This window comes from Mustela putorius, unplaced genomic scaffold (assembly GCF_011764305.1).
Source record: "Mustela putorius furo isolate JIRA1106 unplaced genomic scaffold, ASM1176430v1.1 tig00003976_pilon_pilon_pilon, whole genome shotgun sequence".
In the NCBI taxonomy this organism is placed as follows: Eukaryota; Metazoa; Chordata; class Mammalia; order Carnivora; family Mustelidae; genus Mustela; species Mustela putorius.
The window spans coordinates 115,043-140,064 of record NW_025422118.1 but is presented as its reverse complement, the minus strand read 5'-3'; positions in this window follow the sequence as shown (position 1 = coordinate 140,064).

Below are 25,022 nucleotides of genomic sequence, written 5' to 3'. Positions count from 1 at the left end.
CACTCTGGGAGAGGTGCAGGGCCCTGACTGGCTGGGCTGGACCCTGACTGTGGTGGGATGCTGGGGTTTCAGCCACCTGCATGGCTTTCTCACTAGAAAGAGGAGTCCCATTACAGAGGAAGGGAGTGTGGAGGCATGTCAGGTAGTCAAAAACTATAGTTACTGTTGCGCACTTCTTGATAACCAAATAGAGATGTGAGTGGGTAGTTGAATAGAAGGTTCTGGTGCTCCAGATAAATGGAGGGCTGAAGATTCTAATTTGGTCCTGGGGGAATATAGGTGGATAGGATTTAAAGCCATGGGGCTGGACCAGAACCAAGAGCAGGACCTTGAGGCACACAGTAGGCCATAAAGAAGAAGTTGCCAGGGGATAGTGGGAGCAAGTGCCCAAAGAGCAGGCGTGCAGGACCTCTAAGATCAGAGAAGAGAGAGTTGCCGTCTGAGGGTATACTCAATACTGCTGAGAGTGCAGGTCATAGTCAAAATTGAGAAGTATCCATTGATTCATTAGGCAAGATGTGAGCACTCTGAGAAAATCAGAACTGATAGGAGATGACCATCAACTGGAAATGTGGGTGGAAGCAGAAGAGAAGTAGAGAGCAGAAGTGTCTGGTTTGGGCGACGAGGTGGATGTTTATTCCATGGAGAAGGACAGCAAGTCTGGGAAAGGTGAAATAGGTCTGAAGAGGAGGAGATGGGTTCTGTCTTCATCACTTCATGATTCACCTCCATGGCTTTCATTAAAATGAGAAGTTTTTGACTTTCAAAAACCTATATTTCATAATTTATTACATATAGAAAGAAAAGGTCCAAAGCAGAAGCTTGATGAGTGGAAACATTTGAGAGAAGAGTAGCCTGTGAAGAAGTCTGGAAGGCAAAGAGGCCACAGGCAATCGAAGCTGGTATTGTCTGCTGGGTCAGTGGGGAGAGCGTTTGAAGGAAGGGATGGCTGTCAGCAGTTTCCATTATTAGAGAGGGGTCAAGTAAGTTAATGACTGAGAGGAGCCTATTGATTTTGGCAAAGACTATTACAGAAGTGTAGTGGGGTCAAAATCCAATTAGCAGAGGGATCTTAAATGGAAGAGATGAGAAGTGGGGAGAGCTGGAACAGATTACTGTTTCCTGAAATTGACTGTGAATGGAGTGGTAGATACACAGGGATATGGTCAAGGAAGTGGTGGTTATTATTTGGGGTGGGGGACAGGATAGATTTGTGCTGTTTGTATGCTAATGGAAAGAGGCACTAGGGAGAGGGAGTTGGAAGATCCTGGAGAGAATATTTAAGGAGTGAGGTCCCAGAGCAGGTGGATGGAGGAGGTACTTCAACTGGTGAGTTAGGAGGGATGGAGGTATGAGTGGGAGGCAAATGTTTCTAGCTGCACATAGATGCTTATAGTCAGTGAACAATGAATAGGCAGTGTCACTTATAAGTTAGATCAACTCCCCCTTCTTGATCTCGATCCAAAAATATTTAACATTAGGAAAGTTATTACCACTCCCATTTTATAATTCAAAGGCATTGGCAGACCAGCCTGCCTGCTGCTTGTTCTGTCAAATACAGTTTTATTGAAACATGGCCATGATCCCATTTATTCAACTGCATATTGCCTAAGCTTTTGCACAATAACAGCCAAGCCTAAAATGTCGTTGTCTGGCCCTTTTCAGAGAAGTTTGCTGACCTCTACACAGTTGATAAACCTGAGGCGCAGAAAGAATGTTGACTTTAGAGGATCCCTCCGTTCTTCATCCAAGTCTGAGACCCGTCTTTCTCTGTTACTTGGCCTTCTCCTAATATTTGCTGGTAACCTCTCTTTCTCAGGAACTTTCAATAGTTGCAATTATAAACTGATCAAATTTAAACCCATCCTGGCTATACCCTAGAAATTCAGCTGTGTCTCAGTGCTTCCTAAGGAGGTATGTTCTAGAGACAGCCCTGCTCTTTCCATGACCCGGGTTGCGCTACTTTATCCCGCTTTACTTGGATTGCTTTTCTTCACCTTTCCCCGGAAGCTGATCGTTGTCTTCTCCGAGATCATTACTGAAACCCCCATGTGTTCCTTGTCCCCGTGGTTTGTTTCATTGTTTCCCTTCTGTACTTCCACCTCTGACTCTAGTTTATGTCCTTGAGGGGGGACCCCCAACTCTGGTGCCAGAGGTACTGTCTCTGCAGCTAATCTCCCAGACAACAGGGACCATATTGACCCCGTTATTAGCCCCTTGAGTTCCACAGTTGCTGAGCATGTTATTGGGCTTATCAGATGAATTTTGATTATGTTGAAAAAAATTAGGTGCTTCAGAATTGCTCATTTGTGCATAAAATGGTGTGGTAATTACTAGCCCTTCTCAACTGCTCTTGAAACCAAATCCCTTCCTGAATCTTTTGAAATCTACTTTGAATTATTGACAAAATTTGAAAGTAATGCATTTACAGGTTCATTTTCCCCCTTTATGTCACACTGTTCAGTTTTCCAGAAATATACATATATTTCTTTACTAAATTTTCAAATGCTTCCGTAGGGACTAAGATTTCAATAGTTGCAATTTACTTCTATAATTTACTAGATTATAGTTATATTTACTTACACATACTGTTTAGCACCTTGCTACTTAAAATGCGGTCTGCCTACCAGCTACTTAGGCATCACTTGGGAGCTTGTTAGAAATGCATAGTCTTGGGGGGTGCCTGGGTGGCTCAGTGGGTTAAAGCCTCTGCCTTCAGCTCAGGTCATGATCCCGGGGTCCTGGGATGGAGCCCCGCATAGAGCTTTCTGCTCGGTGGGGAGCCTGCTTCCTTCTCTCTCTCTTCCTGCCTCTCTGCCTACTTGTTATCTATCTGTCAGATAAATAAATTAAAAAAAAAAAAAAAAAAAGAAAGAAAAGAAAGAAAGAAAGAAAGAAAGAAAAAGAAAGAAAGAAAGAAATGCATAGTCTTGGGCACCTGGGTGGCTCATTTGGTTTAATGGCTGCCTTTGGCTTGGATCATGATCTTAGGGTCCTGGGATTGGAGCTCCATGTTGGGCTCCCCACTCAGGAGGGAGTCTGCTTCTCCCTCTCTCCGTGCCCCACCCCCTGCTCTAGCTCTCTCTCTTTCTCTCAAATAAATAAAATGTTTAAAAAAACTAACAAAAAAAGAAATACATCATCTGGTCCCACCCAGAATTACTGAATCAGAATTTACGTTTTAACAAGATCCCCAAGATGCATATACACATTGAAATTTGAGAAGCTCTGCTTTGGGCTGTTGAACTTGGGTTTTAGACAAGCACACAAAACAGAGGGCCCTACCTCGGAGACCTTTTATAACTTTCATATGTTATGATGGTGTGTTTTACATTTTATGATGGAAGTTTTCCCTATCAGAAAAATTTTGCTGTTTTTCTCTGTTATTGTTGGAAGTAGTAGATCATGATTAAGAGACAGATCAGGTATGCTTTTGTTCTTTCTGCCATCTGGAATGTCCTTATTTTCTTTCCTTTTACAGAGATAACAAAATCTAAAACTTCTGTCTTTGACAGGAGTCTGGGCTAATAATCTGTAGTAAGTGAACAACCTTAGCCCTCCCTCACTTGTAGCATTGGGCTCAATGCTATTTCTTTTGGTATGTATACTTTATCATCTCCCTCCAGTTTCCTTGGAAAGTGCTTGTGCGCGATTTGAATTCTATACTGGATTAAGTTGTGTTTCCCATTTTTTCAAGTCCTTGAGAAAATTAAGGGACTAATTAAGTAGAGGAACAAGGAAATAATAAAACTGCATTTCTTTAAAAATATATAATTCATCAGAACACTAATTCATATTGTCCTTCTTGCCAATTAATCCAAGCAGGTAGAGTAAAAAACAAAACAAAACAAAACAAAACAAAACACTCGTTCATTTATTTTTGGACTGTTCTTATGTATAGAATTCAAAAGATTCAGTGAAAAGTGAATCTCTTTCTCATCCTCACCTCCTAGCTGACAGCTCCCTCCTTGGGAGCAGGTCTTCATCCCAGCTTCTTAAGGAAACTTTCAAACATGGTATATGGTCTAGTTCAGTGTAGTTGTGGCTGAGGGTGAGCTTTGAGGCCAGAGTTTGAACCTTAGCTACTGGCTTTGTGATCTTGGGCAAGTTTCTCAATCTCACTATACCTCAATTTTCTCATCTGTGAAATGGGTATACTAATCATACCTCTCTCAGAATTGCTGAGAAGAACTAATGAGATAATTCACGTAAAGGGCTAAGAACTATCCTTGGCATGCAGAATACACTCAACAAATATTAACTATTAATATTATATGTGAGCATTTCTTTATGTTTTTGTCATTACATAGCAGTAATATACCCTAAGCACTTCTACATCTTGCCCTTTCTTTTATTCGTGATTATTTTTTCTTTTTCTTTTTGTTTTTTTCATGACCCTGAGTTGAGATCAAGAGTTGGTTGCTCAATGGGTGTAGTCACCCAGGCATCCATTCTTTTTCTTTTTTTTTTTTAACCTAATAATGGGGTATTTTCACTCAACAGTGTGGAGATTGATTTATTTTATTACGTATAGAACTGCTTCATCTTTTTGGTGGCTCTACAATTTTTTTAGAGAGAGTCTGCATGTGTGTGGTCCCGGGGTGGGGGAGGGGTAGAGGGAGAATCTGAAGCAGGCTCCACACCCAGCATAGAGCCCGATGTGGGGCTCAGATCTCACCACCTTGAGATCATGATCTGAGCTGAAATCAAGAGTTAGTTGCTTAACTTACTGACTTACGCAGGCATGCCAAGCAGCTCTACGATATTCTGTTTTACGGATATAATTTATTTTTTTCAGCCCCCTGTTGGTGGACATTTGTTTCAATTCTTTTTTTTTTTTTTTTTTTAAGAGAGGGAGCTGGGGAAGAGCAGAGGGAGAGAGAGAGAGAGAAAATCTTAAGCAGGCTCCAAGCCCAGCACAGAGCCCCATGTGGGACTTGATCCTATGACCCTGAGATCATGACCTGAGCCAAAATCAAGAGTTGGATGCTTAATGGTCTGGGCCATCCAGGTGCTCCTAAGTTGTTTCCATTCTTGTGATACTAGATATGGTATCATATTATATCATATGATATCATATTCCTGTGATATGAGCTTTCACAAAATGGAAAGTGTACATGTTATAGTGTATCTGTAGGGCAAATTTCTAGAAAAGGAATCTAGAAATGGTCAAAGTGTAGGATTTAGTTTTGCTAGATGTTGACTCATTGCCCTCCATGGAATGATAGACATCTGCCAGCAAAAGCATTCTTATACTTGTTTTGATAGTCAGATTTTAGGTGTAATTTTTTTGTTTGTGAATATATAATAAAATGTTCATACATATTTGGAAGTTTTATAAAGATTGCTAGATTCTTTGGAAGAGTTTGGCGGGTAGGAGTAGAAAGATAATACTTTGCTCTTAAGGGTTTGAAGGAGCAACAAAGTGGGACAGTGAGCTGTTTTTAAAGAGGAACTGTATGATATGCAAGGAACTGTCATTACTACTTCTAAAGTACTTTGAGATACTGAAACAAAACAAAGAGTTCGCAAAACTCCTCTAACAACAGTGCTTGGCCTCTACATGCTCCCTGAAGGGTCTTGCCTTAGCTGCACTATTCTGAGATTGGCACAACGTAGAGCCTTCTTTCTTCTACTCAGACTTCTCATGGTACAAATTCTTGCTGCCAACGGAGCTGACCATACAGCTTTTACTTAAGATGCAGGCAAACAGTTTCTCCTAAATATTTTAAAATATTAATATAACCCCCAAAGTAAATAAGACCGGAGTCTAGTATCCTGGAACATGTGACCTTCGCTTAGTAATTTTTGAATGGCCCAAAATATTTGCAGGCCCCTTCTCATCTATTTTATATTTGGTAAATCGTTCAGACATTGAATTTCATGGAATTTATAATACGCAGTTCTTAGGAAACACAGCTCTAGTCTGTGGTGAGAATTAAGATTAGCACTGAAATATGCATTTTTAATCCATTTAGCAGATGATCGCTTGGTTCTTTTTGCATATTTAGATGAGTTGAGGAACTGAAGGAGAAACAAAGATAACTCTACATTCCAAGAGGCATGTAAGTACACTGCCATTTTTAGTTACTGGCATCAGTCAGGAAATACTTGTTGGTTGGAAAGTGAGTGTATTGAATGTGGCCCCTGGTCACAGTGACATGCGGCAGGCTCTCGGTTGACCTCTCCCAGCCTGGATGGCATACGTCAGTCTCCAGGAAATGCTTTTCAGGGCAGCCTGGGACGCCTCGGTTGGGCTGCTGTCGGTTTGTGAGGTTCTCTGTGGGGCACGGCATGGGGCCACAGAAGATTTGCTCTTGGTTAGGGGATCAGTAGACGGGTAGGGTTCACAGATGGTGTGTGATAAGCTGAATCATTCAGCCATCTAGCACTAACCTTGTTGCTAGGACAAAGGAGATAATGCACATATTCTCTGAGGAGTTTATCAACTCGGCTGTCATTCTTTCTTAGCCACTTGACAAGATCTTGACATTGAGGAACTATAGCTTTCTCTCCCCTCTTTTTAAAATCTAGCTCAACACAATAGATGCTGTTAAGCTTCAAAATAGGTACCAATTATGTGGCTCTTACTTTGTACTCAGTCTTTTTGTCAATTAATTGTTAATTGTCATGAACATCAATGAGGTAGATGAGAAGTTAAGGCTTAGTGGGATTAACTTAGTGGGTGCCAACTTTGGTAAGGGGACACCATTGAGATGGACCCCTGGGTCTTTCTCACACTCAAGATGGGGCTTCCCTAGCCACAGCACTGTTCTGCCAGCTAAAAATAGAAGTGCCTATACCAATTCAAAGAGTCTTCACATTTGTCTGGACACGGTTGTTTTTTCCTAAATAAGGACTCATTATTACTGCTCGTTCTACTCCCCCTAATGTAATTACGATCAATTTTGATGTTGCTAATGATTTTGAATTATCTCCTCAAATTATCTTTATTACTTCTCTGAAAACTGAGGCTTAAAATATTGACAAGTTGTCAGACTTGCCCTTTAATTTTTCAGTGATCAGCAATACACCCCAGGATCTGTCATCACCTTCTGGTGATGACTGGAGCTTTTCAGGCACACACTGTCTTGCTCTCTTCCTCTCAATCAGCAAGGTCATTGTCTAAGTCTCTTAGGATCCTGATGCACACCAGGCAGCATTCTTATTTTACACATACTTACCTTGTGTTTCTAGTATTTTTCTCTTGTCTTCTGAGTTATATTGATTTTTGTCTTCATTAATTCTTCCCTTCATTGCCAATTTTCTTCGCCCTTTATGCTCGACATCTCTTTTAAAGTGTTACTCAATTGGCTTATTCTAGATTTGTTGATTTCTCATTCTTCATTTATTCCATGTTATTTTTCTTTCAGTTATAAGGCTTATTGTATTTTCTATACCATGCATTTTTGTCCTCTTCTGTGGTTATTTTGTTCTGTGGGGATTATTTTTTGTTGTATTTTTGCTGTACCAGGCTCTTTGAGATCTGGGTTGGGGTGTGGTGAAGAGCCCAGGTCAGTACTGCCTGGGGGAACCTTCAGGAACTGTCAGGGTCTGGGATCCATATAATCACTGACAGTTACTGTCAGATCATTCTTTTCCTACTTGTTCTGGCCCCCTGCTAGCACAAGCAAAGTTCTGCCTCCCCTCCCCTCTACCTGCAAGTTGGCCAAGAAAGGGAAAGCAGTGCCCACAGCATCAGGGACACGTGGCTGACTCTGTGGTCCCCAGGCTTTCAGTGAGAGAATAATGGTTCCATTCATCGTTAGGCATGCTGGGCTTTGAACCAGGTGTCTCCTATCTGCTGTGTCAAACCTTACACCGACCCTGCAAGGTTGATTACTATGTGTGTTTGACAGATGAGGAAGCTGGTGCTCTGACAGGCCAAGAACCTTGCCAGAGAGTGCAGTCTGCAAACAGATGCACTAGGATTCCTGCCCGTCTGTGTGACTCTGCAATCTACCTTGTTTCCACCCCAGCACATCCTTCTCTGCCAGAAGGAACTTGTTACTTGAGAACTTTCTACCCCTATTCTTATCTGCATTTGGATTAGATCCTTCTTGTCCTAATTAGAGGGTGTTTTAGGTATTCCCTACTGTTGCATCTTAATACCATTGCATCATGTTCCCAAGAGTTGTTCATTTCTCCCTATTTAATTCATGAATAATCCCAGTACATTGTTTCCTTTGTTCATTGGATTAGAATCCAGTAACGGGTGAATCCTGTTTCTCAGCTTCCTGCCACAGTGAAAGCAGGTCTAAATTAATTACAATATGTTGCTCTGACAATCTAATAATGTAAAACTCAAGGTTATTGATCACTTTCCATTTAATGAATCAAACTTTGCTGCTTCTAGGATGTTTACATGGACCCTTAGCTTTTATTGTTGCTGGTTCTCTTACTCTTAAACCTGTGTCTTGCCCACACAGAGTGTCCTGCTGATGTTCACAGAGTCCTGATCGATGTTGGGCTGACGTGATGCATGTAGGATATGTCTCGGTTTCATGAAGTACTTCCAGTGATTTTTAATCTGCAATACAAAGTCTTAGATATACAAAATCATTGTCAGTTCTGTAATTCTGGTTTAGGGAAGTTTTGGCTTGATGAGTATCAACACTTCCTTTCTTATTTACTCTCTTTCCCTTCGTCTCTTTTTTGAGTTCAAGGTCAATTTTTTTTTTTTTTAAGATTTTATTTATTTTATTTGACAGACAGAGATTACAAGCAGGCAGAGAGGCAGGCAGAGAGAGAGAGAGAGAGGAGGAAGCAGGCTCCCTGCTGAGCAGAGAGCCCGATGCGGGACTCGATCCCAGGACCCTGAGATCATGACCCGAGCCGAAGGCAGCGGCTTAACCCACTGAGCCACCCAGGCGCCCCTCAAGGTCAATTTTTAAAGTGTGTTTTTTCTGATTAGGAAATTAATATATATTAATTGTGGGAAATTCCACTGTAATCCTACTTTCCAGTGATAACCACTATTAAACATGTGGGCGTATTTCTTTTTCATGTGTGTGTGCATGTGTGTTCATTTTATCACAGCTGAGATCCCAATACATATATACACAATTTTGTATTCTTTCCCAATTTATGTAGATGATAAAATCCCCATCATTAAAACTCTCCATGAGCATAATTTTAATGACTGTATAATATTTCATGGTATGTATATGCCCTAAATTCCTAACCATTCCCTGGGGTAGGCATTTAAATCCTTTCCCATTTTAAGAATAACGTTCTCTGGTATGCTTTAATGCATCCATCGTTGTCCAGATTTATGATCGTTTCATTTCTATTGATTCTTTGGAGTGACATTAATAGGCCAAAAACTGTGACCACTTTAAAGTTACTTGATAAACAATGCTTGCCAGATTATTTACCAGAGTACATTTCCACTCCAGCCAGCAGTGGGCAGGATCCCAGGACTCATTACCTCTAACAAGCAGTGTGTGCTGGTGCACTTAATTTGTGCAAAAACTAAAGATGCTGTTTTGATTTGCATTTCTTTGATTACCAATGAAGTTAAACATTTTTTAAACCTATATGTTAATTTTTATATTCCTTTTTAAAGAATTCTCTACTTTTTATCTTTTGAAGCCTGGTGTATTTCTGGTATATTTCATATACAGCTTATGAGAGATCCTTATATACTGAGGCTATTGACCCTTTATCCATTTTATTTTTAAAACATTTTCCCAAGTCATTGTTGGCTTTTATATCTCTGTATTTTTTTTGATGTTTGCATATGTTTAATTTACTAATCTTTATTCAGCATTTTAATTTACTATGAATTTATGATATACCTTTTATGAGGTAAAGATATACTAATTTAATTTACTAATTTTGATTTTTTTGTCCGTGTGTGATTTCTTCCATCATTTTATTTTTTTTAAGGTTTTATTTATTTATTTGATAGAGAGAGAAAAAGTGTATAGCAGAGGGAGAGGGAGAAGCAGGCTCCCCGCTGAGCAGGGAGCTCGATGCAGGACTTGATCCCAGGACCCTGGGATCATAATCTGAACTGAAGGCAGATGCTTAACCAACTGAGCCACCCAGGCACTCTCTCCCGTCTTTCTAAAAAAGTCTTTTCCCCTTAGATTAAAAAAAAGAAGAAGAAGAAGAAAGTCTTTTCTTACACAGAAAGAAGATAAATATATTTAACTGAATGTTTGTTTTCTGGCTCTTCTAATGGAATTTTACAACTTCAACTCTGTGATTTACTTGGCATGTATTTTGGAGAATATTTTGAGATAAAAAAACTAACTTGATTTCTCCCTATAGATAATCAGTTGACCCAGCAATATTTCTGTTAGCTAAGCCATTGTATCACTGCAGAGTTTTATCATTACTTAATCATGTGTTTATGTTTTATATAACTTTGGGTTGGTTTCTAGGACCCAAAGTTTTGTTTTATTGATCTGTTTCTGATTTATCCTAGAATTATGTTCTTAATTACCTTGGCTTTATAACATGTTTTACTATTTGAAAAGTTGTATTTCTCCTTCTTGCAACATACTCATTTTAAGCTTTCTATTTTTTTATATAAATTGTGGCCTCATTTTGCCAGATTCCTTATTTGACCTCTGTTCCCCTTGACCTCTCCCCTCCCACCCTACAGCAAAAACCAATAAAATAGTAACTAGAAGGAAACATAAATAGCTCTGGGATTTTGGCTGGAACTGTGTTCAACTAATAAAATGATGCAGAGAGAACTGAACCTACCTAGAAAGTCACTTTCCTTTTAAACAAATGCTTCTTAGTGTTTGTGGGGTCAGAGATGGTCATCAGGTATCCCTGTTTGAACCCTAAAGATGTTCCATGGCAGAGCTGTGTGACCTACAGCCTGCCAATGGCCAAACATGGCAAAAGGCTGCCAGCGAATGCCCTCAAGCTGGCATGGTTTTTACACTTTTAAAGGGTTGTAAAATGAACCAAAGAAGAATAAGCGAGAGAAACCTTATGTGGCCCACAAAGCTGGAAATGTTTACTGTCTGACTCTTTACAGATAAGGTTGGCTGGGGGCATCGTGCAGCAGAAGGCTGGCAAGCAAGCTGAAGGCGTTCAGAGTTCACATGTTAATTATGAGTCCTGGTTTCCCTTTCCTGGCTTCTTCTTCATCACGTTGGTGGGAAGGTCTGTGTTTGTTTAATGTATTTAAGGTCATCTGATGTGAGGCTGTCAGTGAACATCTACAGGTTCGGTTTCTTCCTGCGTTTCAGAATGTGCTCGAGACAAGGCAGCATCTTGTTATAATGACCTGTCCTCGAAATGGGGCTGGTGAGGTCAGCAGCTGCCTACGCAGGAACCCTGGAGGGGGTCCAGCAGAGTCCCCGCATCAGCCCCACGCTCCAAGCCCACCAGCAGTGCTGTTTCATGAACAACTTCACTGATAGGATCTGCTTTATTAACCCATCAACTTCCCTCTGTTATCGCAGGAGAGAGCCGGCTCCCTCAGGCCTAGGCTCCGAGTGTGGGTCTGACAGGCTCAGGTGAGCACAGGTGACGAGGAGCCCAGCCGAGACTTGGGTATCCTAAGATCGGGGGAGGAGACACGGGGAAGAGAGATGATTCCACAAGACAGACAGGGTCTACAGGTCACTCTTACTGGTAACGAGGGTAGGTTCCATGTCCCTGGAGACCTGAAAATCCCACGGACTGAGGAACTTCAGAGAGATGAGCCAGAAAATGACCCTGAATCTGCCTCTGTGCCAGATGTTTCTTTGTTGCTGAAGGAAGGGCAGGGGAGGACCAAGGGAGGCCTCTTGTCAAGTTCAAGCAGCCTGAGTCTCACCCATGGGTCCCAACTCAAATAGGGTTTCATTAGGGCTTTTCTCCTGTGTCTTGGGAAATCTGATTGTTCAGAGTTTGAATTCCGCCTTTTAGATATTCTGAAAGGAAAACAACCAAAGTTTAAGTCTTCCATGTACACATTCACCTTCTGAAATATAGAAGGTGTTTGCTGGCAGTTTCATAATCTCTCTCTTTTTTTTTTCCAAGTGTAGAATTATTCAAGAGTAGTGTAAGGCCTTGCAGAGTTTGGTTAATAGAATTTACAGCAGGCAAGTCAGGCAAAGACCAGATTTCATGGAAAAGCTTCTAAAGCAAAGTTGTTGGAAATTTAAATTAGATTTGAGTTCGACATATCGACTGCTGAGAAATGGTATAGTGCCTCCCTCTTAAATTCTATAGGAATCTGCCCAGAATTAATAGTGTTGTTTTTCTGAAGTAGTGGGTACTGATTTTGAGTTTTGAATCCAAGTTTATACATTTTTCTATATAATCATTTTGCCAAGGTAAATGGAAATATGGCCGTACCTGGGACTCAAAACCATTATGTTGAGAGTGTGTCTAGCAGCAGTTTTGTGTCCAGTCAAGAATATTCTAGCAACTAGGCTCTGAGGAGACTGGGGAAAATTTCCTGCTCATGAAAAGTATAGTTTGAAGGAGAAAACAATAAAATTAAAAATATTAGAAGATCTATCTATCTTTCTATCTCTAGCTCACATATTTCATGAAGTTAGATAACTGGAAATTGCTGTAGAGTGCAATGTGAGATTTTAGTGCTAATAAGCTGTGTGTTCCCTAGACTATCCTTGATGGAAATCAGGGATCTTTCCTTTGTGTGTGTCTGTCATTTCCAGGAGGTGCCTTGAACACTTGGAGCTCTTGTGAGCAAGCAGGATGGTTCGCTGAGTCCCGAGTGTGGGCAGAACTGAGGCCTTTGGGAGCTTTCTGGCTGGGCATTATAATAGTTTAGATCTTTCCCAGCGCTGGACTTTGTTCCTTTCCGAGTCACTGGAACACATCCATATGCGTTCCTGACGAATTGTGACTGAACTCCCTCAGAGAGGGTTTCTGGGAGATTTGTAAAGACTCATTTATTTCTTGGGGCTATAGGTGCTACTGTGTCTGTCTTGTTCATCGCTTTATATCCAGATCCCAGCATGGGGCCTTGTACATTGTAGATACTCAGTAAACACTTGTTGAGGGAATAGATGGACTATAAATTAAGTGTTTTGAGATGGCATATTTAGGTTCTCATATTTAAGCACTCTACAGTGACGATAATGGAAGCCAAATTTATTGATTGCTGATTGTATTGAGAGCTCCCTAGGCTGGAATATGCTGTGGTCACAAGCCGGCATGTTCAGTTGGCTTCACTCAACAGAGCAAAGTCCGCTGTGGTGGTGACTCAGGCTGCTTCCACAGCAGCACAGCTCTGAACCCAAGGATATGAGCGGGACTGCAGCCTCCAGCATGGGCTCTCCATTGTCCAGATCCGGAAGTGACGTGCCATAGTCTGTTCACATTTCACTGGTCAGAGCTGGTCACGTGACACCATCCAACTGGGGATTGAGGAGTTTCATCTTCTATATGCAGGGAAGGAAAGGAAAATCAGAAGATGATAGACAATGATAATAGCTATCCAATGATAGCTATTGGTCTATCCAATAGACCATCCGATGGGCTATTATAAAATTTTCCCATTTTACAGATGATAAAACTGAGGCCCAGAGAAGATAGGTTACTTGTCCAAAGTTACACAGCTGGTATGTGGCAGAGCAAGGCCTGCTACTTCTGTCAATTTTCGCAAGACTCCTCAGTGGTATGTTTGTTTTCAAAGCCCATGTCCCTTTTTATTTTATTTTTTTTAATTTTTTTATTTATTTATTTATTTTAAAGATTTTATTTATTTATTTGACAGAGAGAGATCACAAGTAGGCAGAGAGGCAGGCAGAGAGAGAGAGGAGGAAGCAGGCTCCCCGCTGAGCAGAGAGCCCGATGCGGAACTCGATCTCAGGACCCTGAGATCATGACCTGAGCCGAAGGCAGCGGCTTAACCTACTGAGCCACCCAGGCGCCCCCCATGTCCCTTTTTAAACTTTTTTATTTTCACTCCAGTATGGTTAATGGTGTTATATTAATTTCAGGTGTATGATATATATATATTATATATTTTTTTTAAAGATTTTGTTTATTTATTTTTTGACAGAGAGACACAGTGAGAGAAGGAACACAAGCAGGGGGAGTGGGAGAGGGAGAGGCAGGCTTCCCGCTGAGCAGGGAGCCGGATGTGGGGCTCGATCCCAGGACCCTGGGATCATGACCAGAGCTGAAAGCAGATGCTTAATGACTGAGCCCCCCAGGTGCCTCCCAGGTGTACAATATACTGATCCAATAATTCTACACATTACTCAGTGCTCATCATGACAGGTGTAGGCTTTAATCCCCATCACCTGTTTTCACCCATTCCCCCCACCCACCTCCCCTCTGGTTAACTATTAGTTCCTTCTCTAGAGTTAAAAGTCTGTTTCTTGGTTTGTCTCTTTTTCCTATGCTTGTTTGTTTTGCTTCTTAAATTCCACATATGAGTGAAATTGTATGATTTCATATGGTATTTGTCTTTCTCTGACGGACTTATTTTGCTTAGCATTATACTCTCTGGTTTCATCTATGTTGTAGCAAATGGCAAGATTTCCCTCTTTTTTATGCTAAATAATGGTCCACATCTTCCTTATCCATTCATCTCTTGATGGATACTGCGGTTGCTTCCATAATTTCACTATTGTAAATAATGCTGCAATAAACACAAGGGTGCATGTATCCTTTTGAATTAATATCTTTGTATTCTTTGGGTAAATACCCAGTAGTGCAATTCCTGGATTGTAGGATAGCTCTATTTTTAACTTTCTGAAGAACTTCCATACTGTTTCCCACAGTGGCTGCACCAGTTTGCATTCCCACCAACAGTGCACGAGGGTTCTGTTTTCTCCACATCCTTGACAACACTTGTTTCTTGTGTTTTGTATTTTAGCCATACTGACAGGCATGAGGCAATGGCTCATTGTAGTTTTGATTTGAATTTCCCTGATGATGAGTGATGCTGAGCATCTGTTGAAGCCATACCCTCAACCATCATGCAATCCTTCCTTAAGGAAATTAATTTCCTTCTAAAGAAAACTTGCCCTTAGTGAGGGGGAGAATAATAAAAGTACTGGATTTGGGGTTTGGGTACCTGGTTTATAGTACTGATTCCATCACTAACTTTCTTTTACATGTAGCTAAGCCCCTTTTCTGGGCTGATTTCCTCACGTGGGAATAATAATTACTATGAGAGTGATATAATACACATAGTAATGCACATAGTAACACCTGCAGAGGCATACATTGCTGTATAAAGATGTGATGATATAGCCACCAACACCGACTTTCTGTATTGGTCTTGTGCAGGTTTTTCCACATGTGACAAGTCTCAAGATTCTTACAGGAAAACCAGTAAACCCTTTGAATAATCTCCACACAGGGGTGCCTGGGTGGCTCAGTGGGTTAAGCTGCTGCCTTCGGCTCAGGTCATAATCTCGGGGTCCTGGGATCGAGTCCCGTGTCGGGCTCTCTGCTCAGCAGGGAGCCTGCTTCTCTCTCTCTCTGCCTGCCTCTCTGTCTACTTGTGATCTCTCTGTCAAATAAATAAATAAATCTTTAAAAAAAAACCAATAATCTCCGCACATTTAGGTGAATATGTTCTGTGTTCCAATACAAAGCTAAACTTCATTGGGGTAATCTTTTCAGACATTTCATGACAGTAGAATGATGTCAAGGTTCCACTAAATTTCTTAGCTCTCACCTTTAACCCTCTTCCACCATCTTTTTATTATATGAATTTTCAAAAACTGTTCTTTTAAAAGCAAGTATCCCAAAGAGGATCTCTAGATGGATATGTCACTGTACATTCCACAAACTCTTCCATGTTTTGCCATCTGTTTATGGTGATCTGGAGGGGCTCAACTCAGGACAGGTGTACGTTGCTTGTGCTCTAAGTAAGAAGAGCAGCCCTTGCCCTTCGTAGCTGTGGAAGGAGAGGGAAACTTCTGTCAAAAGTGTTAAATCGGGGCACCTGGGTGGATCAGTGGGTTAAGCCGCTGCCTTCGGCTCAGGTCATGATCCCAGGGTCCTGGGATTGAGCCCCGAATCGGGCTCTCTGCTCGGCAGGGAGCCTGCTTCCTCTCTCTCTCTGCCTGCCTCTCTGCCTGCTTGTCATCTCTCTCTGTCAAATAAGTAAATAAATAATCTTAAAAAAAAAAAAGTGTTATGTTAAATCACCTGCACCAGCTTGCCCATCCCCCAAAACTTGGTGTGATGTTGTTGTTCTCAATATTCATCTTCTACTTTAAGTATCTCCCAGGCTTGATGTTCTAGAATGCCTCTCTCCCCACCAGGCCCACGGGCAGATCTCAGTCAGGCCCACCGGGATTAGCCAGAGCCTCATGTTGCTTCTGATATCATATAATAGACTTTTACCATACTTGAACTTTTTCTTGGCTGTGGCTAATAGCGCAATGAGTAATCAGACTAGAAAAGAAAAAGTTTTCTGTGGAAATTTGGGAGCAAATTCCCATTAATTAAAAAAGAAAAAAAATACCCAGCATATTTTACTCAGACCCCATCTCATAGACATGTTTATCCCTCATTGTTTAAATATGACCCTTCTTCAGCAAGGGCAAGCGCGCTAGGCTTTTCTCCTCCTCTCCCGTTTCAACATAAAGCCTGTTATTGTTGATTGTTCTGCAGTAGGGTCACTGGAAAATGAGATTTCATTTAAGTAGAACATTTTCATTGCAGGGTAACAGGCCTCTTTAATTTTGTACTTTTAGAGTGGCTAGAAAAACATTTACATTTACTCCTGATTTTTCTCTTTCCAGAGTCCTAGGTGGACAGGGAGGACTCATTAGAAAATAGATCATGATGACACATCTCTTTATTGGTGAGCCATAAAAGTTCAGAGAAAGAACACAGAAGGTGGGCATTTATGGTATTAAAAGCCTTCAGCAAGTTATATGTGTGGTGGCTTTAACTGACCTTGGAAGTTACGTAAGTCTTTGTATGTACTTTTGTATCTGAATGTGGCCTGTAAAAACGATCGTGATCTACTGAATTTACAAAATAGCTTCCCAGACGCCTGGTTCGGCTCTTTCTTTCATAGTGGTAAGCAGTGACTCGGCACTGCGGCTTATTTTGGGGAAGGAACCACTTTGGTGGCACCTCCTTTCTAGTCCTGTTCTTTTCAGTTTATTTACATAAATGCTTCTTGCAGAGCTCGCCTAAAACTTTAAATCCCAGGTGGGTCAGTCTTGTGTGCCTTTAGATTCCACTCACTGGTAGTACATTTCAAGGACCCCTTTCCTCTCTATTATTCTTTTCTCTATTGCTCTCTTTTCAGTTCTTCCAGTTTCTTTAACTTTACTTTGGAATACGTTCTTAAGGCTTCTGAGAGCCACAGTTAATTAGAACAAGGAGCGAAGTGGGATTAAAGAGCCTACAGGGCAGAAACAAGAAGGGCCAGTCCAGGGTTAGGTTGAGCCCAGAGACCTGTGGGCAGGGCTGGGCTGTGGCCGCCACTCCCGCAGCCTCTGGACTGTTTCTTCTCTTCAGCGTGTCCTGGTCTCTCATTCTGGGCTGTGCCTTCTGTAGCAGCTGACACGGGTGGGGGAGGGGCCAGTGAAGGTAGGCCTCTCTTAGGAGCTGACTTCCCAGCAGAGACCCTAAGGGTAAGGCGGACCCAGCTATGCTGGGAAGTGGGAAGGGCCTTATCAGGCAGGGAGGAGGGTTTGGCATCTTCTGGGATCAGGGAACCTAGAGATAAATGCCGCTCTGTGCCTGACAGTTCAGGCTGGTTGTCGAGCCACTGAACTTGATCTACCGCCACTTCCTGCCTCCTTGAAATGGACACTTCCTGTAACCCGCCCTTTGGCTTTAGTCATACCAGTTATCTTTTTCAACCTGCGATTTGGCTCTGGATAGCCTTGAAGGAAACTGTTTAACTGATTCTCTCTAGCCAACGTCAGTTTAATGTCTGCAAGAGGTACACGTTCTGGTATATAAGTGAAAAAATAACAATGGGGTGGGGGGGCACCTGGGAGGCTCAGTCGTTAGTGTCTGCCTTAGGCTCGGTCATGATCCCAGAGTCCTGGGATCGAGCCCTGTATCAGGCTCCCTGCTTGGCAGGAGGCCGGCTTTTCTCTCTTCTACTCCCCCTGCTTGTGGTTCCCTCTCTCATTGTGTCTCTGTCAAATAAATAAATAAAATCTTAAAAAAAATAACAACAGAAAACCGGTCAGGTTAATTTAGACTAGACTCTCCTAGACTGGTGATGGGTAGCAGAATATGCCACCCCAGAGTATAATTTTTGGCATATTGATTATTTTGAATTAAAGTTACTTTGATAGACCCCTCCCCTAGAAAGACCCCTCCCTTAGTAGACAGATAGGATAACTAACCGCTTGTTTGCTTTTCTGTGAACCGCTGGCTTTTAGGCGTAGATTAGGTTATTAATTGCTTATTAATTGCTCTTTAGCCCTTCTGTAACTGCTTGGCTTATAGAAATAATAGAGACGCCATGATGGCATTCCTACCTTCCCCCTTCTTCTTCCCCTCCCTGCCTCTCTCCTCCCGCGCGCGGGCCCTCAGAACCAATCAGCTTGTTCCCCCTTCCTGCCTCTCTCTTCGCGCGCGAGGGTCGCCAAAGCCAATCAGCAAACTCCACTAAGGCCTTTTTCAAAAGTTCTAACTGTCAACCAATCAGTTGCGCCCCACCCAAAACTTGTTTGTACCTGTCTATAAAAACCCGGCGCCACCCCAGCCGGGGGTGCTCAGCTAGCAGGAGCTGCTGACCACCCGCAGGCGCCTGCGTAACAATAAAGAACCTCTTGCTGATTGCATCCAGTGGCAGTGTTGGATTCTTGGGTAAGGGGATCCGCGGGTCTTTCGACTTCAGAAGCAACCATTGCAGGAAGGCCACGCTAACCCTTATTCACACCCCTGCAGGCAGAAAATCTCTCCTTGTTGGGTCCCCCCAAAATTGGGTACCCTAATAATGGGTCCGTGATTAAAGGAGCGAGACTGATACAAAGCGAAAGTCAAGTAAAGCTTTATTTCGCGCCAAGAATCAGACCAACGGTCAAACAGAACAGTAGGGGACGCCCCTTACAGAGGACGACCCCTCCCTGCTTTCCAGACTAACTTTTATAGAGCAAAGGCCGCGTGGTAGGGCCCGGCCACACACAGGTGGCCAATGAAATTGTAACACACACAGGAAACTCCACAGTGATGCTAGGTGACCAATTGAATTACAATTTACCCTAGTAGACATTTGAACCAGCATATCCCCTTGTTCAGAAATGGTGCCCAAAAGGTGCCCAAACAGTGGGGCCCATACTCCTTGGTAGCTAGGAGACAGTATGCGCCCCCACTGATTGAATACCTCCACCTGGCCTGACCCACCCTTGTGTTTGGACTTTGTTAACTGGGACTGGTTTCCGGGATTTGTTTTTAAGTAAGTTCCCCTGGCGCGGTGGGGAGAGGGGACGCGGGGTGGGGGTGGGGAGTCAGTTTAAGTTTTACAACAAAATGGCGGTTCAACCAGGGTGGGGCCGCTCTGGCTGAATAGGCCCTTACATCCTGTGAGAGGTACCCTCCCTCTACCGGGAGAGCATCCTTATCACCAGAGACAGGAATTTAGGGCTGGGAAGGTTGTATAAAGAAACCTTGTTACTTCCTCACTAATTTACCACCCCAAACTCAAAACCCTTTGTCTGGTCAAATTTATTGCTTCCTTGTCAGAAAGGTATAAAAGCTGCCTGCTTTGGTCACTTCTTTATGCATCATATCTTTGGGGTTTCTTATATGTACGAAATTAAATTTATTTTTCTCCTGTTAATCTGTTTTATGTCAATTTAATTATTCAACCAGCCAAAGTACCTAGAAGGCAAGAAGGGAAAAATATCCCCTCCCCCGCTTTCAGTAGATATAATTTTTTTAAAGGTTTTATTTATTTATCAGAGAGAGAGAGAGGGAGAGAGAGCGAGCACAGGCAGACAGAATGGCAGGCAGAGGCAGAGGGAGAAGCAGGCTCCCTGCTGAGCAAGGAGCCCGATGTGGGACTCGATCCCAGGACGCTGGGATCATGACCTGAGCCGAAGGCAGCTGCTTAACCAACTGAGCCACCCAGGCGTCCCTCAGTAGATATAATCCTTAAGCTGTAATTATCTGTCTCAGATGTAAATGATACTCAGATGTCTTGCAACAGCTGTGACAAACCAATTCCTACTTATTTGCCCTCCTTCCTACTTACTACCTTTTAAAAACCTTAGCTTCAGTTTTACAGTTAGACCAGCCCTGAAGAGAAGCTGCCTACTACATATGCTGCATTAGAGTTAATTTGCATGGAATAATATTAACAGTATCTGTAGTTTTAGTTTCTCATATATGCATGTGACCACATAACCATTGTGCTAACATTAAGTTTTAAATGCTTTCATTCTAAATATCAGCCTTTGGGGAGAATAATCAAGACCTAACAGAAGGGAAAATTAGGCTTATGACATTATCATACAAAAAAAGAGAACATTATCATAAAGTGGAAAGAAGAAAAGTAAAATAAAAATCTTCCCAACTGCAGAGGGTAAATAAAAAAGAATGATGGCAGTTATTACTAAGTACTAAAATCAACAACTCTAACTTGAGAAAATCGGGCTTTTCCATGGAAAAGAAGGGAGGGGGATTGGTTGCATATCAAATAGAAAAGAGAGCCTTTCAAGGCAGAGCAATTTCCTTAAGACATTGTAATGCGAATAGATGACTCTAGAAAGTCATTGCTTTATGTCAGAAGTGATACATCTGAAAGCATTGTCTAAAGGGTTCTGATTAGCCTAGGAAAGCATCTCTATTCAAGCATTCAAGCATTACAGAATCAAGGTAAAAAACTTCATAAAACTTCTGAGAGGACCCTCAAGCTATTCATGTTGAGTAGACGGTTCTAGAGGGATGTTACAAAGATCTTTCTAAAGTTGGGGAAGTCACTGTTGACTGTGCGTATGGGGCACCAGTGAACCTCAACTGCTGTGAGGGCTGGTTTTAACCAGATGGTGTTGTTCAGATGCACAAAAAGAGAATAAACCAGTTGTATCTTTGTGGGACCTGTCAATACTTTTCCAAGACAAAGGCAAGTAGAAAATTAAGAAGAAAAAAAAAAAGCTGAGCCCTCCTTTTGAAGTGAACCCCACTATCCCAAAGTGGGGCTGATATTTTCTGGGGTTCTGGCATCGCTTCTCTATCATTTCTGGGAATTCTACCATGAAATTTGAGACATTGTGTGAGAAGCCTTCTACAAACCTGGAAAGGAACAGGCTTGTGAAAAGATGAAGAGGAGGGTGGAAAGACCTCCTAACTGGCCCACTCTGAAGGCCTCTGCTGTTCCCTGCTGCCTGTCCCTTCATGAGGTGACGGCTGAGCGCTCCGGGAGTGGAGCTGCCGCAGAGGTGACCTCCACAGGGAGGTGCCGGAGTGGTGCTTCCGTCGATGAGGAGCACGCGTCAGGGAAGCTGGGTGGAGAAGCAGCCTCCATTCACCCCATGTCTGGGACTCCAACATGCCATGACCTCCACAGGTATCCCTGGCTGGGAGGTTCAGGGAGGGACCGAGCCACAGCCCGGAGCTTTTTTTGTCCTTGGGAGAAGACAAGGACAGCCCTTTTCTCCCTCCCGCTCCTGTTCCACAACGTGCCCCTGATGGGCCAAACTCGGGGCACCAGGCAGTGCTGTGAAACATGAACCAAACATCTTATTTATTATTGAGAGCAAAGGAGCACAGCAACTTAATTTAAACACAATTATTTAGACATTTTTACGACTTAAAACACCTAAAATTTCCAGTGAGGGAGTTCGGACCCTGTTGATAGCTGACTACCACTACTGACTGTGAGGTGTTTTCATCACTTCATTAAATCGTGTTCTCCTTTATATATAACACCTATCTTAGTCAACTCCAGCAAAAGATCACAGGCTGGGAGGCTTAATCAACAGCATTTTATTTCTCAAAGTTGGGTATCTGGTGAGGACTTTTTTCCTGGTTTGCACACGACCACCTTCTAGCTGTGTCTTCACATGGTGGAGAGGAAGATAGTAGGAGTGTGTTCTGGGGTCTCTTCTTATAAGGGCATTAATCCCATCATGAAGGCCCCATCTCATGACTTCATCTGACCTGAATTACTTCTCGAAGGCTCTGTCTTCAAATACCGTTACACTGGGTTGGGGCTTCAGGATAGGAATTTTGAGTGAATATAATTCAATCCATACCAACAACTTTTCAGCCAAAGCGATTTTATATGTATAAAAATAACAAAATATATTTCAGGATTAATAAATGTGACATAATAAATATGACACATTTTAGTTTTAAGGGGAAATTATGAATTTCCTAACTTTTGTGTTTATTAAATATCAAGCCCACAAAAAAAAAACCTCCTCTAAATCTTTGGAGGTTCTCCGTGGGCTCTGCCCATACACTACAAGGCGGTGTCTTTGGTGGAGGCTGTGTCCCTGCCAAGGGAAGTGTGGAGACCAGTAGCAAAGCACCAATTCTGGGTTTGGACAGGACTCTGGCTCCTGGGGAGGGAGTTACTGCATCAAGCCTGGGCCCCAGTTCTAGAGAAGCTCTGACTGCCATGACACTTTGTCCAGATAGCAGGGTTTGAACTCCCATCTGGCTCCAGACCCATTTTCAAACACTGTATTAATTTAGTCTTTTTTTTTTTTCTTATTTATTTATTTGACAGAGGGAGAGAGACACACAGTGAGAGAGGGAACACAAGCAGGGGGAGTGGGAGAGGGAAAAGCAGGCTCCCCCCCCCCCCAGCAGGGAGCCTGATGTGGGACTCAATCCCAGGACCCTGGGATCATGACCTGAGCTAAAAACAGATGCTTGACAACTGAGCCACCCAGGCATCCCTAATTAGTTTTCTTTTTTTGATGGTTAATTTTCTTTTTCTTTTTCCTCAGTCTTATTGAGATATAATTGAAGTGTAACATTTCATATTTTGTTTAATTTTAAAATTTTATTTTTTAATTGAAGTATAATTAATATACTTCAATGGGATGGAGATATATATATATATATATATATATCTCCCATGACTTCTGTTGGCCATTTCGATGTCTTCTTTGGAAAACTGTCCGTTGAGCTCCTTTGCCCGTTTAAAAATTGGGTGTTTTTTTGTTATTGAGTTGTATGAGTTCTGGATATTAAGCCTGTATCAGATGGATGATTTGCCAGTATTTTCTCCCATGTGGTAGGGTGCCTCATTTTGTTGATGATTCCTTTGCAATGCAGAAGCTTTTTAGTTTGATGTAATCCCACTTATTTATTTTTGCTTTTGTTGCTTGTACTTTTGGTGTCACATCTAGGAAATTGCTGCCATGACAAATGTCAAGGAGATTTTTCTTCTATGTTTTCTTCTAGGAGTTTTATGGTTTCAGGTCTTAAATTTAAGTCCTTAGTTCAAGTTATTTTTGTGACTGGTGTAAGATAAGGGATCTAATTTCGTTCTTCTGCATGTAGTTATTTAGTTTTCCAAGCCATCTATGAAGAGACTATCTTTTCTTTCGTTGATTATTTAATATTAATTGACTGTTTATGTGTAGGCTTATTTCTGGGCTCTCTATTCTGTTCTATTGGTCTATGTCTCTATTTTTATGTTAGTACCACACTGTTTGATGATGATAGTCATGAAAATATAGTTTGAAAAAATATATATAGTTTTGTTTTGTTTTTTTTTTTTAGATTTTATTTATCCATTTGACAGACAGAGATCACGAGCAGGCAGAGAGGCAGGCAGAGAGGCAGGCAGAGAGGCAGGCAGAGAGAGAGGAAGGGAAGCAGGCTCCCCGCTGAGCAGAGAGCCCCATGCGGGGCTCGATCCCAGGACCCTGGGATCATGACCTGAGCTGAAGGCAGAGGCTTTAACCCACTGAGCCACCCAGGCGCCCCGAAAAAATATATATAGTTTGAATATAGTTTGAAGTCAGGAAGTATGATGCCTCTAGCTTAATTCCTTTCTCACAGGATTGCTTTGATCATTTAAGGTTTTTTGTCTCCATACAAATTTTAGGCTATTTTTTTCTATTTCTTTGAAAAACGCCATTAGAATTTTGATAGAGATTGAATTGAAATCTATAGATGGCTTTGGGTAACAGGGGACATATTAACAATGCTAATTCTTTTTATCCATAAACATGGGATATCTTTTAATTTGTGTCTCCTTCAGTTTCTTTAAGCAAAGTCTTGGAGTTTTCAGTGTACAGATCTTTCACTTCACTTTCTTAGTTAAATTTATTCCTACATATTGCATTGTTTTTGATACTATTTTCAATTGGATTGTTTTCTTTTTTTATTTTTCAGAATTTTCTTTTTAGTGTATAAAAATGAAACTTTTTTCTGGATGTTGATTTTGTATTCTGCAACTTTATTGAATTTATTGGTTAGTTCTAGCAATTTTCTGATGGAGTTAAAGGATTTTCTATATTAAGAGTGTGTCATCTGTGAACAAAGACAGTTTTACTTCTTCATTTCCTATTTGGATATCTTTTATTTCTTTTTCTTGCCTGATTGTTCTGGCTATGACTTCCTGTAATATGTTGAATAGGAGTGGGGACCCTTTTCTTATTCCTGATCTTCGAGGAAAAGCTTTCAACCTTTCACCCTTGAGTGTGATGTGGACTGTGGACTTGTCATATATGGCCTTTATTGTATTGAGGTATATTCTTTCTATACCCAATTTTTAAGTTTTTTTTTTTAATCATAAAAGGGTGTTGTACTTTGTTAATGCTTTTACTGCATCAATTGGGATGATCATATGGTTTTTATCTTTTGTTCTATTTCTGTGGTGTATCACATTGATTTGTGTGTATTGAACCACCCTTGCATCCCAGGGATATGCCCATGGTGTGTGTTGGTTTTCTAAGGCTACCATAACAAATTACCACAGTCTGTGTTTTTAAACAGCAGAAATAGATTGTCTCACAAATCCTCACATTAGAAGTCTGAAATTTGTAAGTCTGAAAGGTATCAAGAGTACTATACTTCCTCCAACACCTGTAAATGTATGTTATTCCTTCCCTCTTCCTAGCTTCTAGTGGCGGCTGCATGTCTCCCATCTCTGTCTCTGTCATCACATTCTTTCCCTGTGTCTTCAC